Source organism: Salvelinus fontinalis, chromosome 20 (genome assembly GCF_029448725.1).
Source record: "Salvelinus fontinalis isolate EN_2023a chromosome 20, ASM2944872v1, whole genome shotgun sequence".
Taxonomy (NCBI): Eukaryota; Metazoa; Chordata; class Actinopteri; order Salmoniformes; family Salmonidae; genus Salvelinus; species Salvelinus fontinalis.
In genome coordinates, this window is record NC_074684.1 from 22,836,205 (window position 1) to 22,850,051 (window position 13,847).

At 48.4% G+C, this 13,847-nt stretch overlaps 1 pseudogene; it reads right to left on the reverse strand.

Moving 5' to 3' along the window:
- LOC129817121 (laminin subunit alpha-2-like) overlaps nt 1-12,622 on the reverse strand; it is a 191,211-nt pseudogene extending 178,589 nt beyond the window's left edge.
- Nucleotides 12,623-13,847: the final 1,225 nt, after the last annotated feature.

The following is a 13,847-nucleotide window of genomic DNA, read 5'->3' on the forward strand; positions in this document are numbered from 1 at the left end:
AGTCTTAATCAATAACTTGGAGGGTCTTTGGGACCCTTCCCCTACAGGAGGTATAGATGGTGGGGCAAGGTAATGTAGGGCTCCAGGCTAATATAGCTGAATTACGTAGGGACCTGGGCAGTTTTTTCCAGGTTAAAGCAAAGGGAGCACTTGTAAGAGCTAGGTTCTCCATGCTCAAGGAGACGGACGCTCTCAGCTCCTTCTTCTTTGGTTTGGAAAGACAGAGCGGTGAAACCAAGGATATGCATTGTCTACAGCTGTCTGATGGGCGGGTGACCTCTGTGGTGGGGGAGATGCGGGAGCGGACTGTGGAGTTTTATACTAAGTTGTATAGGGCAGAACTGTGTGATCCTATGTGTGCTCAGGTCTTGTTTGCAGAACTCCCTAAGCTCTCTCTGGCACAGAGGGATGAAATGGACATTCCCCTGTTGTCCCGTGAACTGGCTAAGGTCGTAACCCAGATGTCCCCTGGCCGTGCACCGGGGGTCGATAGACTCCCAGTGGAGTTTTACAAAAAAATTGAGGGGAATAATTGGACTTGACTTCTTTTGCGTGTTGCGTGAATGCGTCGGGGTAGGAGAGTTGCCAATGAGCTGCCGCCGGGCGGCTCTGACTCTCCTGCCCAAAAAAGGGGATTTGTGTGAACTTAAGAACTGGAGGCCTGTGGAATTGCTCTGTGCGTACTACAAGATATTTGCCAAGGTCCTCTCTAACAGACTGAAGTCCCATCTGGACTCTATAGTACACAAGGACCAAACATATTGTGTACTGGGACGCTCAATCACGGACAACTTGTCTTAATCAGGGACATATTGGACTTGTCGAGAGGTTCTAATGTGAACTTTGGACTGGTCTCTTTAGATACAGAGAAGGCTTTTGATAGAGTGGACCATGAGGATCTGTTTAATGTGATGTCTGGGTTTGGGGAAAGGTTTTTGGCCAGTGTGAAGATGTTATATGCTGGGGCGTCATGTATGGTCAAGGTGGGAGGGGGGCTCAGTAGACCAGTCTGGGTGAGACGGGGCATTAGACAAGGATGCAGTTATATACACTAGCCATTGAGCCTTTTTTGGGCCTGCTACGCAAGAGACTGCAAGGAGAGTGCTGGACAGGCATGGGTGTGTTGACAGGCATAGCAGTGTCAGCGTATGCAGATTACGTTTTTGTGATGGTCAGGATATGCAGGCACTAGAGACTAGTCTGAAGATGTATGAGGGAGCTTCGTCAGCTAAGGTAAACTGGGGCAAGAGCAAAGCCCTGTTATGTGTGGCATGGGGGGATAGGGCCCCTCTGCTTCCAGGGGGATTGCTATGGGGTTGTGAAGGTCTTGAAATGTTGGGGGTGTACCTGGGCAGGGCTCGCAGACCTGCAATGCAAGCTGGTGGACTTTTTCAGGTCGAGCCATCACTGGCTGAGGGCGGCAGTGTTGTACATGACCGTCAACGAAGGAGGACAGGGCCTGGTGGAACTGGAGAGCAGGGTGGCTGCTTTCCGACTAAAGGCATTACAGAGACTGCTGTACCATACTGATGTCGGCTGGAGGGAACCAGCATGCGCGCTGCTGAGGAGAGCTGGTGGATTAGGGTTGGACCGGCAGCTGTTCCTCATGAAGCTGGAGAGGCTGAGTACAGCAGGTCTCTCAGACTTTTACTCTGCAGTGCTGAGGGCCTGGCAGCTGCTAAGGCCCACACAAGAAGGGGGTGTGGAGCCTGGGCTGTGGGAGGAGCCTGTCTTCCACAACCCAGCCATCCTTTTGAGATCGGTTCAGTCGACCACCCTGCAGAGGCAACTGATGGCAGCGGGTTTACTAAGGCTGGGTGACCTGCGACTGCTGGGAGAGGAGGGGTGGAAAACCCCAGAAGTCCTGCCACAACAAACAGGAATAATGTCTCTTAGGCTGCTGGAAAGATTCCTGGGGGAGGTCCAGGAGTTACTGTCTGAGCCAAAAAGGGGGGGTGTTTGAGCGGGGAAAGGGGGAGGGGCCACCAATGTTTCCATCACTGCAGATGACGGCAGAGACTGGGGACTGGCAAGGGGGTCTGGAGGACTTGTTAGATTTTAACACTCCGAGCCTGGGGGAGTTTGAAGCGGTGGGAGGTAAAGCCATCTACAACCTAAGGAACATTAGGAGCCTAACAGGAGTGAAGGCACATCAGTGGCAGAGGGTGTGTGGGGTGGTGAGTATGGTCGGTTTTAGATGGAGTACCAAGGAGGTCAGGGGACCTCCAGTGGAGAGTTCTACATGGAGCCCTGGCCACTAACAGCTGGTAGGCACGGGTTGATCCGGGAATTGGGCAGGGGTGCCCTTTCTGTGTTATGAGAGAAACTGTGATTCATGTGTTTTCTGTGTGCACCAGGTTAATGCCATTAATGTTTTTGTTGGAATATCTGTGTGAGAAGTTGGGGGTGGTTTTTACTGTTGGGATGTTTATAATGTGGTACATGTGTTCAAATAAGGGAAAGGCCAAATGTGTTTAGTTGAATTTTCTGTTTGCTCAGGCGAAGTTGGCTATTTGGCTAACAGGGAGGAACAGGATCAAAGGTGAGGGAAACAGACCCTTTACTATTATTTAATGCGATGGTCTCTGCTCGCGTTCTATAAAATGATAAAAAGTGTGGAGATGTTTCAGGAGATATGGTGTGTTGGGGTGCTGTCTGTATAGCTGGGGAAGATGTTTCAGGAGATATGGTGTGTTGGGGTGCTGTCTGTATAGCTGGGGAAGATGTTTCAGGAGATATGGTGTGTTGGGGTGCTGTCTGTATAGCTGGGGAAGATGTTTCAGGAGATATGGTGTGTTGGGGTGCTGTCTGTATAGCTGGGGAAGATGTTTCAGGAGATATGGTGTGTTGGGGTGCTGTCTGTATAGCTGGGGAAGATGTTTCAGGAGATATGGTGTGTCGGGGGGCTGTCTGTATAGCTGGGGAAGATGTTTCAGGAGATATGGTGTGTTGGGGATGCTGTCTGTATAGCTGGGGAAGATGTTTCAGGAGATATGGTGTGTTGGGGTGCTGTCTGTATAGCTGGGGAAGATGTTTCAGGAGATATGGTGTGTTGGGGTGCTGTCTGTATAGCTGGGGAAGATGTTTCAGGAGATATGGTGTGCCGGGGAGCTTTCTGTATAGCTGGGGAAGATGTTTCAGGAGATATGGTGTGTTGGGGTGCTGTCTGTATAGCTGGGGAAGATGTTTCAGGAGATATGGTGTGTTGGTTGCTTTTGGTTGTTTTTTATCATGTGGTAGAGGGCAAGGTGAGTATGGTACATGTATGCTGTATAGGATATATTTTGCTGTTTTATTTTAAGGGGGGGGGGGGTTGAATGAAATGAGAATGTTTCATTAAAGAAAGACAAAAAGTCAAATCTCTCTCTCTCTCAGGTATTGTGTGGAGATGGGTGAGAATAATTTTTTTTATCAATTTTGAATTCAGGCTGTAACACAACAAAATGTGGAATTAGTCAAGGGATATGAACACTTTCTGAAGGCACTGTACCTGTACCTTAAGGCCTTGTTTGTAATTGAGTCATATTATACCATTACTAGTTAATTGGATATTTTTTTATTATCAAACATTAGTGTCAAATTGACAAGTCGGTGGCGTTTTCTGTGTACAATAATAGTGTGTGTAGTATGCTGTTGATAGGTAGACGCATATTAATGCTGAAATTGTACTGTTTCCAGTAAAGGGACATTGAACAAGACAAAGTAATTTCTTAAATTAGTTTTAGATTACAAGGAGCCCACAGATTAGGATAAAGCATGACAGTGTAGTTAAAGACAGACTGCCTGCTATCATTTGGGTGGTGCTATTGCGTCGTCTTGTTGAGCGTAGTCTGCGTCCCAAATGGCACTCCTAGGGCTCTGGTCAAAAGATGGCCACTATATAAGAAATAGGATGTCATTTGGGACGCATGCATAGATTCAATTAAGACCAAACTAGAGTGAGAAATAAGCATGAAAGGACAGTGTTCTAAGTGAACAGCCTATAATCAAAGACTGCTTTCAGATCAACACAGATACATCTTCGTCTCATAGCTCCGGAATATCAAATAACAACTAATCCAATAATTACAGCAGTAATGGATGTTTTTAAGGTTAGAATATCACAACTCTAGAATGATTAAACATTTAACCAGTTTAAATGCATGGTGTCAGTCTAAATAGTCTAAATAGTCAACAGTTGAGTTGTTAGCAGAGAAATAAGGCTTAACACGCTGTCACAAAAAGGCATCCCGTTGGTAAATGTGTAAGTTTGCTTGTTTCTCAAATACTTATTTAATCCTGGCAATCATATAAATGTGATATTTATAGCTTTCCCAAAAGAAATACGACTGGCGATATTTTAAAGCTCTAAATCACAGGAATGTGAAGCCAAAAAGGAATGGCTATGATTCAATGCAATGCGTTACCTAATGGCAGCACTCATTAAAAATATAGGAAGACATTTTTATATTCAATTGGCTGCTAGGGAAAGATTCCTGCTGAAGCCCTTCCTCCTATTACAAATTAAGGCAGCGTGAGAATGGGGCCCCGCGGTGCAATGCATGTTATAAATATGTTAAAAGCCCATTCCACTTGTCAAGGTGCTATTTGTTTCCAATGAATCATAGCTAAGCACCTTCAACTGACATCTCAATAACACCTTATTTGCTGGTTCAGCAATACGTATAATGGGAAACAAATGGAAATGGGATTCAAGCATGCCCTGGAGGAGAGGGTTCGCCCGTGCTCACAGTCGCACCTCTCAGACGACAGGCTCAGGGAAGCCAAATAGCCATTAGTTTGGGGGGCTGATGTGGGACTTAAGGCATCAGCATGCTTCAGTTCAGCTGGCACCTAGCCAGACTCGGGTAGCCGAACCAAATGGGTGTGCTCGCATACTCCCTGAAAAGAGCCACTTGAAAAATTCAAAAAAAGCAGCAATAGTAATGTTTGTCCATTTTGAGACACCGTAGCCATTATACACTTCCTCAAAATAGTAAGGATTCATTTTTACTGAAGAGATCTTATTTGCACAATTTCAATTTTTTTTCAGTGAAAACAATGGGGGAAAAATCCCTACCGTTGACCAATCACAGCCAAAGCGAGCGTAGACTTCGGCTCCGAACTTCAGCTTGCGAGCAGGACATTTTTGTGTGAGCCCGAAAAGCCCCCCAAAAACTCACCGAACTCCAAAAACATCACAAAATGTTGTAATAATATATGCAGAAAGTCTACCGAACTGTTTCGGCTGGGAAGCATGCGGACGCCTTTAATCTCCTCTGCACAGAGGAAACACAGGCAGGCCAGTGTGGGAACGAATCCAAATACAGAAAGGAGGAGGAGAGGAAGAGACTACATACAGACCTCTGGCTAAATCAAGGATCTCTGTGATACTTCAGTATGTCTGTACAATATGTTGTGGGTTCTGCTCTCATATTTATCACAGTGTGCTTTCAGCTGGAGTCATTTTTCGAAGGACCAAAAGTCTACATAGAGCCCATTGAAAGGAGGCGTGAAGGAGATCCCATTTTGCTTACAGTTGGGACAACTTAATGCACACATTAGCTATATAAGCCTAGCTTGATGGTGTAATACCACTGTGTGTAATATTTCCCCTGAGACACAGCTGGCTATGGGGGTAGGCTGATGCATGGGAACTATGGGTCTGATATCAGAGAGTCCACAATGCCAGTACACAAGGAAGAAGAAAATGATGATGCAGATATGTCTGTATAATGCACCTTGTGACAGATAAAGGATAACACGTGGTATCGCAGGGATTGTGTACACTGTTAGAAAAAAGGGTTCCAAAAGGGTTCTTTGACTGTCCCCATTGGATATCCCTTTTTGGTTACAGGTAAAACCCTTTTGAGTTCCATGTAGAAAGGGTTCTACATGGAACCAAATAGGTTTCTTCAAAGGGTTCTCTGATGGGGACACCTGAAGAACCCTTTTAGGTTCTATATAGCAACTTTTTTTCTAAAAGTGTATTCATCTACTTTTAAAGTAAGATATGTTAATAAATGTGAATTGAAATACAGACTATAACATGGTTTAGACTAGTACACCAGATGACTAAGTACTGACTTAGCAAAATCACATTGCACATAGTTTGAAAACGTTTTTTGAGAAAGTGAATTGAGGAAAATGAGTACAGACAGCCCTAAAATCAAAACCCCTTCTGAAGTACAGAGTTAAGAGTTAGTTGGCGACTGCTGGCAATACTTTGTGAAGTTGCTCTCTAAACAAGCTGCCCACGGGTTTCAAATGTGACAAGAGAATCCATTTAGTGCAATACAAATAGTCAAGTAATTGGAAGTTGAGAAAACATCTGAGGAATCTCCTGTTCAAGCTTCCTAGAAGTGCGAGATTTGACTTTGTCTATCATGCACATTTAGAAAGGAATACACATTTTCAACTTCATTAGGCTAAATGATGTGGAGGAAATGAGGAACTGCAGGCTCAATTGGTAGCCTTGCCAATAACAAACCCCCGTCTCCCTTCTGTAGCTTCTGACACCAGAAACGTAAGTATTAAATCCAATAGACCAATAGAAGACTAGGATGCTGTTATTACTGAAGCAATTAGATAATGGATAAGTCATGACGACTAGCGTCTGCTGATGCAGGATTCAAGGGGATGTTGAGTGGAACGTCTTAGTCTCACACTTCCCTTTTAATGAACGTTCTTCCTATGTACATTGGCTTCAGAAAGTATTCATACCCCTTGACTTATTCCACATTTTGTTTTGTTACAGCTTGAATTCAAAATCTATTTTTAAAAAAACAAAACAACAAAAACACAATACCCCATAATGACAAAGTGAAAACATTTTTTTAGAAAGTTTGGCAAATTTATTGAAAATGAAATACTATCACGCGTTAAACTCTGTTAAACACATTAAACTCACTATTGGCCTCATGGTGAAACCCCTGAGCGGTTTCCTTCCTCTTCGGCAACGGAGTTAGGAAGGACGCTTGTATCTTTGTAGTGACTTACAGAGTAAGTCTATGCAACTTATGTGACTTGTTAAGCAAATTTTTACTCCTGAAGTTATTTAGGCTTGCTTTAACAACGGGGTTGAATACTTATTGACTCAAGACATTTCAGCTTAAAATTTTGAATTAATTTGTAAACATTTCTAAAAACATAATTCCACCTTGACATTATGGAGTATTGTGTGTAGGCCAGTCACACAAAATCTCCAATTAATCAATTTTAAATGCAGGCTGTAGCACAACAAAATGTGGAAAAAGTCAAGGTGTCACGCGGGACTAGGTTGGCGAAAGAACCAGACGCAGAGAGAGAGAGCCGCTTGGAAAAATATTTCTTATATTTTTACTTAACAAAACTGAAATAAGCCCGAACATCCAGGGCGCAGAGAGAACACTTGCCAAACACCCAAAAATCACACACGTAACAAAAAACAATCCCGCACAAAACAAGGGCGGGTAAAACTCCTAATTATAGGGAAGCTAATTACGAAACAAAAAACAGGTGCAACTAATAAGACAAAACAAACAGACAAACGAAAAAGGGATCGGTGGCGGCTAGTAGGACGGTGACGACGACCGCCGAGCACCGCCCGAACAGGCAGGGGAGTCAACTTCGGCGGAAGTCGTGACAGTACCCCCCTCCTGACGCGCGGCTCCCGCAGCGCGCCGCCACCGGCCTCGAGGACGACCCGGAGGGCGAGGTGCCGGGCGATCCGGGTGGAGGCGGTGGAAGTCTCTCAGTAGAGTAGGATCTAAAATGTCCCCCACCGGAACCCAGCATCTCTCCTTCGGACCGTACCCCTCCCAGTCCACGAGGTACTGTAGGCCCCTCACCCGGCGTCTCGAGTCCAGAATGGCACGTACTGTGTACGCCGGGGACCCCTCGATCTCCAGAGGGGGTGGAGGGACCTCAGGCACCTCACTTTCTTGCAGGGGACCAGCCACCACCGGCCTGAGGAGAGACACATGAAACGAGGGGTTAATACGGTAATACCTAGGGAGTTGTAACCTATAACACACCTCGTTTATTCTCCTCAGGACTTTAAACGGCCCCACACACTGCGGCCCCAGCTTCTGACAGGGCAGGCGAAGTGGCAGGTTTCGGGTCGAGAGCCAGACCCTGTCCCCCGGTGTGAACACGGGGGCCTCACTGCGGTGCTGGTCAGCGCTCCTCTTCTGCCGTTGTCCTGCTAACTTTAGCGATTCCTGGACGGCTTTCCAGGTGTCCTTGGAGCGCTGTACCCATTCCTCTACCGCAGGAGCCTCGGTCTGACTCTGGTGCCATGGGGCCAGGACCGGCTGGTAACCTAACACACACTCAAACGGGGACATGTTCGTTGAGGAGTGGCGGAGGGAGTTCTGAGCGAGCTCAGCCCAAGGAACATACCTCGCCCACTCACCAGGCCGATCCCGGCAATATGACCGCAGAAACCTGCCCACATCCTGGTTTACGCGTGTTACGCACGCCTCTGAGAAGAGGGAACGCAACTCCCTGCTACAACTCAACTCTCTGAAGTGCAAGAGGTATGGACTGTAGGTGCGAGTAAGGATGACACAAAAGCAGAATTTACCGTTTACTAGAATTTATTTTCTTACACGGTAATATGGGGAAAAGGGGCTGGACGGAACCAAAGCAAAGAAAGTAAATATCAAAGTTCCCCCTCTCCTATCTAACCTGCCTACCCACTTAACTTACCTAACTTAGCACCAACTGGTGCCCTAACCAAAATACAGGGGGTGGTCCGCCCAGGTCTTACCTAGTGTGCCTAGACAGTAAATATACTACGGGTATATGTATGCCCTCGGGCCTCTTGCCTAAGCACTCCCAAAGTGCCTTCTCCTTCCCCCCTGGGAACAAATGAAACAGAGTAATTATTAATGATTTCACAAACTCTCAAACACAGGACATAGAAAAACTGCTACCAACAACAACAGTACATACCACACTTTCTGATACACAACCCACACTATATCACAATCTAATTTTTCTCTCTCTCAATATCTCCAAATCTCTACTCCTTATCTCATCTCTCTCCTCTCTCAATCTTCAAATCTCTACTCCAAATCTCTCCTCTCTCAATCTTCAAATCTCTACTCCAAATCTCTCCTCTCTCAATCTCTCTCCTCTCCTGGGCAGAACACTGGCTTTTATCTTCAGGTGGCAATGGTGATTAGTGTCAGCTGCTTCTTGACGAGGGGGCGGGGTCAGCTCCAATCACCAATTAGCCTGGGGTTGACCAATCAGCTGGTTGGGGAGTACTTCAGGAAGCCACCTCCTGAAACACACACTCAAATACAAAACAGAACATAGAAACTGGGGAACGTAACAACGCGCTCCACCTGCCCATTACTCTCGGGGTGAAAACCCGAGGTCAAGCTGACCGAGACCCCCAGTCTTTCCATTAACGCCCTCCAAACTCTGGACGTGAATTGGGGGCCCCGATCAGAAACGATGTCCTCAGGCACCCCATAGTGCCGGAAGACATGGGTAAACAAGGCTTCCGCAGTCTGCAGGGCCGTAGGGAGACCGGGCAACGGGATGAGACGGCAGGACTTAGAAAACCGATCCACAACGACCAAAATCGTAGTGCTTCCCTGGGACGGGGGAAGATCGGTAAGAAAGTCCACCGATAAGTGTGTCCACGGCCGTTGTGGAACGGGGAGGGGCTGTAACTTCCCTCTAGGCAAGTGCCGAGGAGCCTTGCTCTGAGCGCACACCAAGCAGGAGGAGACATAAAATCTCACGTCCTTAGCCAACGTGGGCCACCAGTATCTCCCTCTTAGACTCCGCACTGTACTCTCGATGCCAGGATGACCCGAGGAGGGGAGAGTATGAGCCCAACGGATTAGCTTATCCCGGACCCCTCCTGGCACGTACTGAACCCCCGCTGGACAGTTAGGAGGGGTCTGCTCTAACCTTGAGGCTCTCTCTATCTCCGCGTCCACCTCCCATACCACCGGTGCCACGAGACATGAAGGTGGAATGATGGGAGTTGGCTCAACGGACCGCTCCTCGATATCATAGAGACGGGACAGCGCGTCGGCCTTGGTGTTTTGGGAGCCTGGTCGGTACGAGATGGTGAACTGGAACCGGGTGAAAAACATGGCCCATCTAGCCTGACGCGGATTTAGTCTCCTCGCTTCCCGGATGTACTCGAGATTACGATGATCAGTCCAGATGAGAAAAGGGTGTTTCGGCCCCTCAAGCCAATGTCTCCACACCTTCAGAGCCTTGACTACAGCTAACAACTCCCTGTCCCCCACATCATAGTTTCGCTCCGCCGGACCGAGCTTCCTCGAAAAGAAGGCACAAGGGCGGAGCTTGGGTGGTTCGCCCGAGCGCTGGGACAGCACGGCCCCGACCCCCGCCTCGGACGAGTCCACCTCCACTATGAACGCTAAAGAGGGGTCCGGATGCGCCAACACGGGCGCATTGGTAAACAGCTCCTTCAGACGACTGAAAGCTCTGTCCGCCTCTGCTGACCAACGCAAGTGCACCGGTCCTCCCTTCAGCAGTGAGGTAATGGGAGCAGCCACCTGACCAAAACCCCGGATAAACCTCCGGTAGTAATTGGCAAACCCTAAAAACCGCTGCACCTCTTTCACCGTGGTCGGAGTCGGCCAATTACGCACGGCTGTAACGCGGTCATCCTCCATCACCACCCCGTAGGTGGAAATACGATAACCCAGGAAGGAAACGGCCTGTTTGAAGAACTCACATTTCTCCGCCTTGCTATACAAGTCATGCTCCAGCAGTCGCCCAAGTACCTTACGCACCAGAGACACATGCGCCGCGCGGGTGGCAGAGTAGATCAAGATGTCATCAATGTACACTACCACTCCCTGCCCGAGCAGGTCTCGGAGAATCTCATCTACGAAGGATTGAAAGACAGCTGGAGCATTTTTCAACCCATATGGCATGACACGGTACTCATAATGACCAGATGTAGTACTAAATGCGGTTTTCCACTCATCTCCTCCCCGGATACGCACCAGATTATACGCACTCCTCAGGTCCAATTTTGTGAAGAAGCGTGCCCCGTGAAATGATTCCACCGCCGTAGCGATGAGAGGTAGTGGGTAACTAAACCCCACTGTGATGGAATTTAGACCTCGATAATCAATGCACGGGCGTAAACCGCCATCCTTCTTCTTCACAAAAAAGAAGCTCGAGGAGACAGGTGATGCGGAGGGCCGAATGTATCCCTGTCCCAGTGATTCAGTAACATATGTCTCCATAGCCGCTGTCTCCTCCTGGGACAAAGGATACACGTGACTCCTAGGAAGTGCAGCGTTCTCCAGGAGGTTTATCGCGCAGTCCCCTCGTCGATGGGGTGGTAATTGGGTCGCCTTCTTTTTACTGAAGGCGATAGCCAAATCGGCATATTCAGAGGGAATGCGCACGGTGGAAACCTGGTCTGGACTCTCCACCGTAGTCGCACCAACGGCAACTCCTAGACACCTGCCTGAACACTCCTCTGACCACCCCTTAAGAGCCCCCTGTTGCCAGGAAATCACCGGGTTGTGCTGAGCTAGCCAGGGAATTCCCAATACCACTGGAAACGCAGGTGAGTCGATAAGGAACAGACTAATCTGCTCCTTATGACTACCCTGCGTTACCATGTCCAGTGGTACCGTGGCCTCCCTGACCATTCCTGACCCTAAGGGTCGGCTATCTAAGGAGTGCACGGGGAAAGGTAGGTCTAACGACACAAGGGGAATCCCTAGCCTTAATGCGAGCCCCCGATCAATAAAATTCCCAGCTGCGCCTGAATCGACTAGCGCCTTATGCTGTAGAGAGGGAGAAAACCTGGGGAAATAGGTTAACACATACATATGACTAACAGGAAGCTCTGGGTAAGTCTGGCGCTGACTCACCTGGGGTGATCGAGTAGTGTTCCGCCTGCCCTCCCGACTCCCAGAAGAGTTCCTCCAGCACCGGTCGGCCGTGTGCCCTCGCCGACCACAACTGGTGCAGGAGGACACTCCTCCTCCGGTCCCCCTTGACGCTGCCCCCCCCTAACTCCATAGGGATAGGAGCAGGAGAGCTGGGAGGTGGAAACGACAGGACCTGTTCCGAACGTCCGCGGGCAGCCAGCAGGTTGTCGAGACGGATGGCCATGTCAATAAGTTCCTCCAGCGTGAGTGTGGTGTCCCGACACGCTAGCTCCCTGCGGACGTCCTCCCTAAGGCTACATCGGAAATGGTCTATTAAGGCCCTGTCGTTCCACCCTGCTCCTGCAGCCAAGGTCCTGAACTCCAGGGCAAATTCCTGTACGCTCCTCGTCTCCTGACGCAGAGGTGGAACAGCCGTTCAACTCAGGGTAATGATCCCTCGCCGAGTCTGGGCCATTCCACACTGCGTTGGCCCATTCAAGAGCTCGTCCAGTCAAACAGGAGACGAGGGCGCTCACGCTCTCCTCTCCGGAGGGAGTAGGACGAACGGTCGCCAGGTAAAGCTCCAGCTGGAGAAGAAACCCCTGACACGCGGCCGCCGTTCCATCATACTCCCGTGGGAGCGCCAGCCGAAGAGCCCCGGAGCCGGATGGTGTAACAGGAACAGGAGGTGTTGGAGGAGGGGGTGCTGGAGATGAGGTGGGAAGGCCACTCCTCTCCCATCGATCCATCCTCTCCATCATTTGGTCCATCGCCGACCCAATTCTGTGGAGAACACTGGTGTGATGGAGGACCCTTTCCTCCATCGATGGGAGAGGAGATGCGGCTGCTCCTGCTGGTTCCATTTTTTTTGAGGTGCGGGATTCTGTCACGCGGGACTAGGTTGGCGAAAGAACCAGACACAGAGAGAGAGAGCCGCTTGGAAAAATATTCCTTATATTTTTACTTAACAAAACTGAAATAAGCCCGAACATCCAGGGCGCAGAGAGAACACTTGCCAAATACCCAAAAATCACACACGTAACAAAAAACAATCCCGCACAAAACAAGGGCGGGTAAAACTCCTAATTATAGGGAAGCTAATTACGAAACAAAAAACAGGTGCAACTAATAAGACAAAACAAACAGACAAACGAAAAAGGGATCGGTGGCGGCTAGTAGGACGGTGACGACGACCGCCGAGCACCGCCCGAACAGGCAGGGGAGTCAACTTCGGCAGAAGTCGTGACACAAGGGTTTGAATACTGTACCTCCTGTCTGGTCACAGCCAGGCCTGAGAATGTCACCAGTGAATAATTTACTCTCAAGACATCATGCAATCATATCCTAGCCTCATATATCTACGGGTGGTCCCGTGTGGCTCAGTTGGTAGAGCATGGCACTTGCAATGCCAGGGTTGTGGGTTCAATTCCCACGGGGGGACCAGGGTTCAATTCCCACGGGGGGACCAGGATTAATATGTATGAACTTTCCAATTTGTAAGTCGCTCTGGATAAGAGCGTCTGCTAAATGACTTAAATGTAAATGTAAATATCTATTTCAGGGGGTGTGAATGGTCAGACCCCTTCACCAAAAGAACATGTCCGCTCCACAGTCCACACAGATACTATTCATATTTCATTCATATTTCACTTGCTCCTGCATGGTAATATTTACTCTGTAGCCTGCTCCAGTGTGGCTTACCCAGCATATGTATAATGGGAAATACGACACCCAACACAATAAGAATTAAATGTTTACCAAACATTTCTTGTGTCCCATCTGTCTTGTGATGCATTATGAATTCAATCATGTTGGCTGTGGCTTTGTTTGTAATGTAGTAATCTTAGAGGTGAGAGTGGCTGCCTGGCTGGTCAGACGTGCAGAGCTTTGTGGTGTTTTCACAAAGTAAAGACACACAGTGTGTACTGGATAGGCCCAGGATTGAGCTGTTAGGGGTCATGGCCACGATTTATGCATATAGGGGAAACAGAGAGA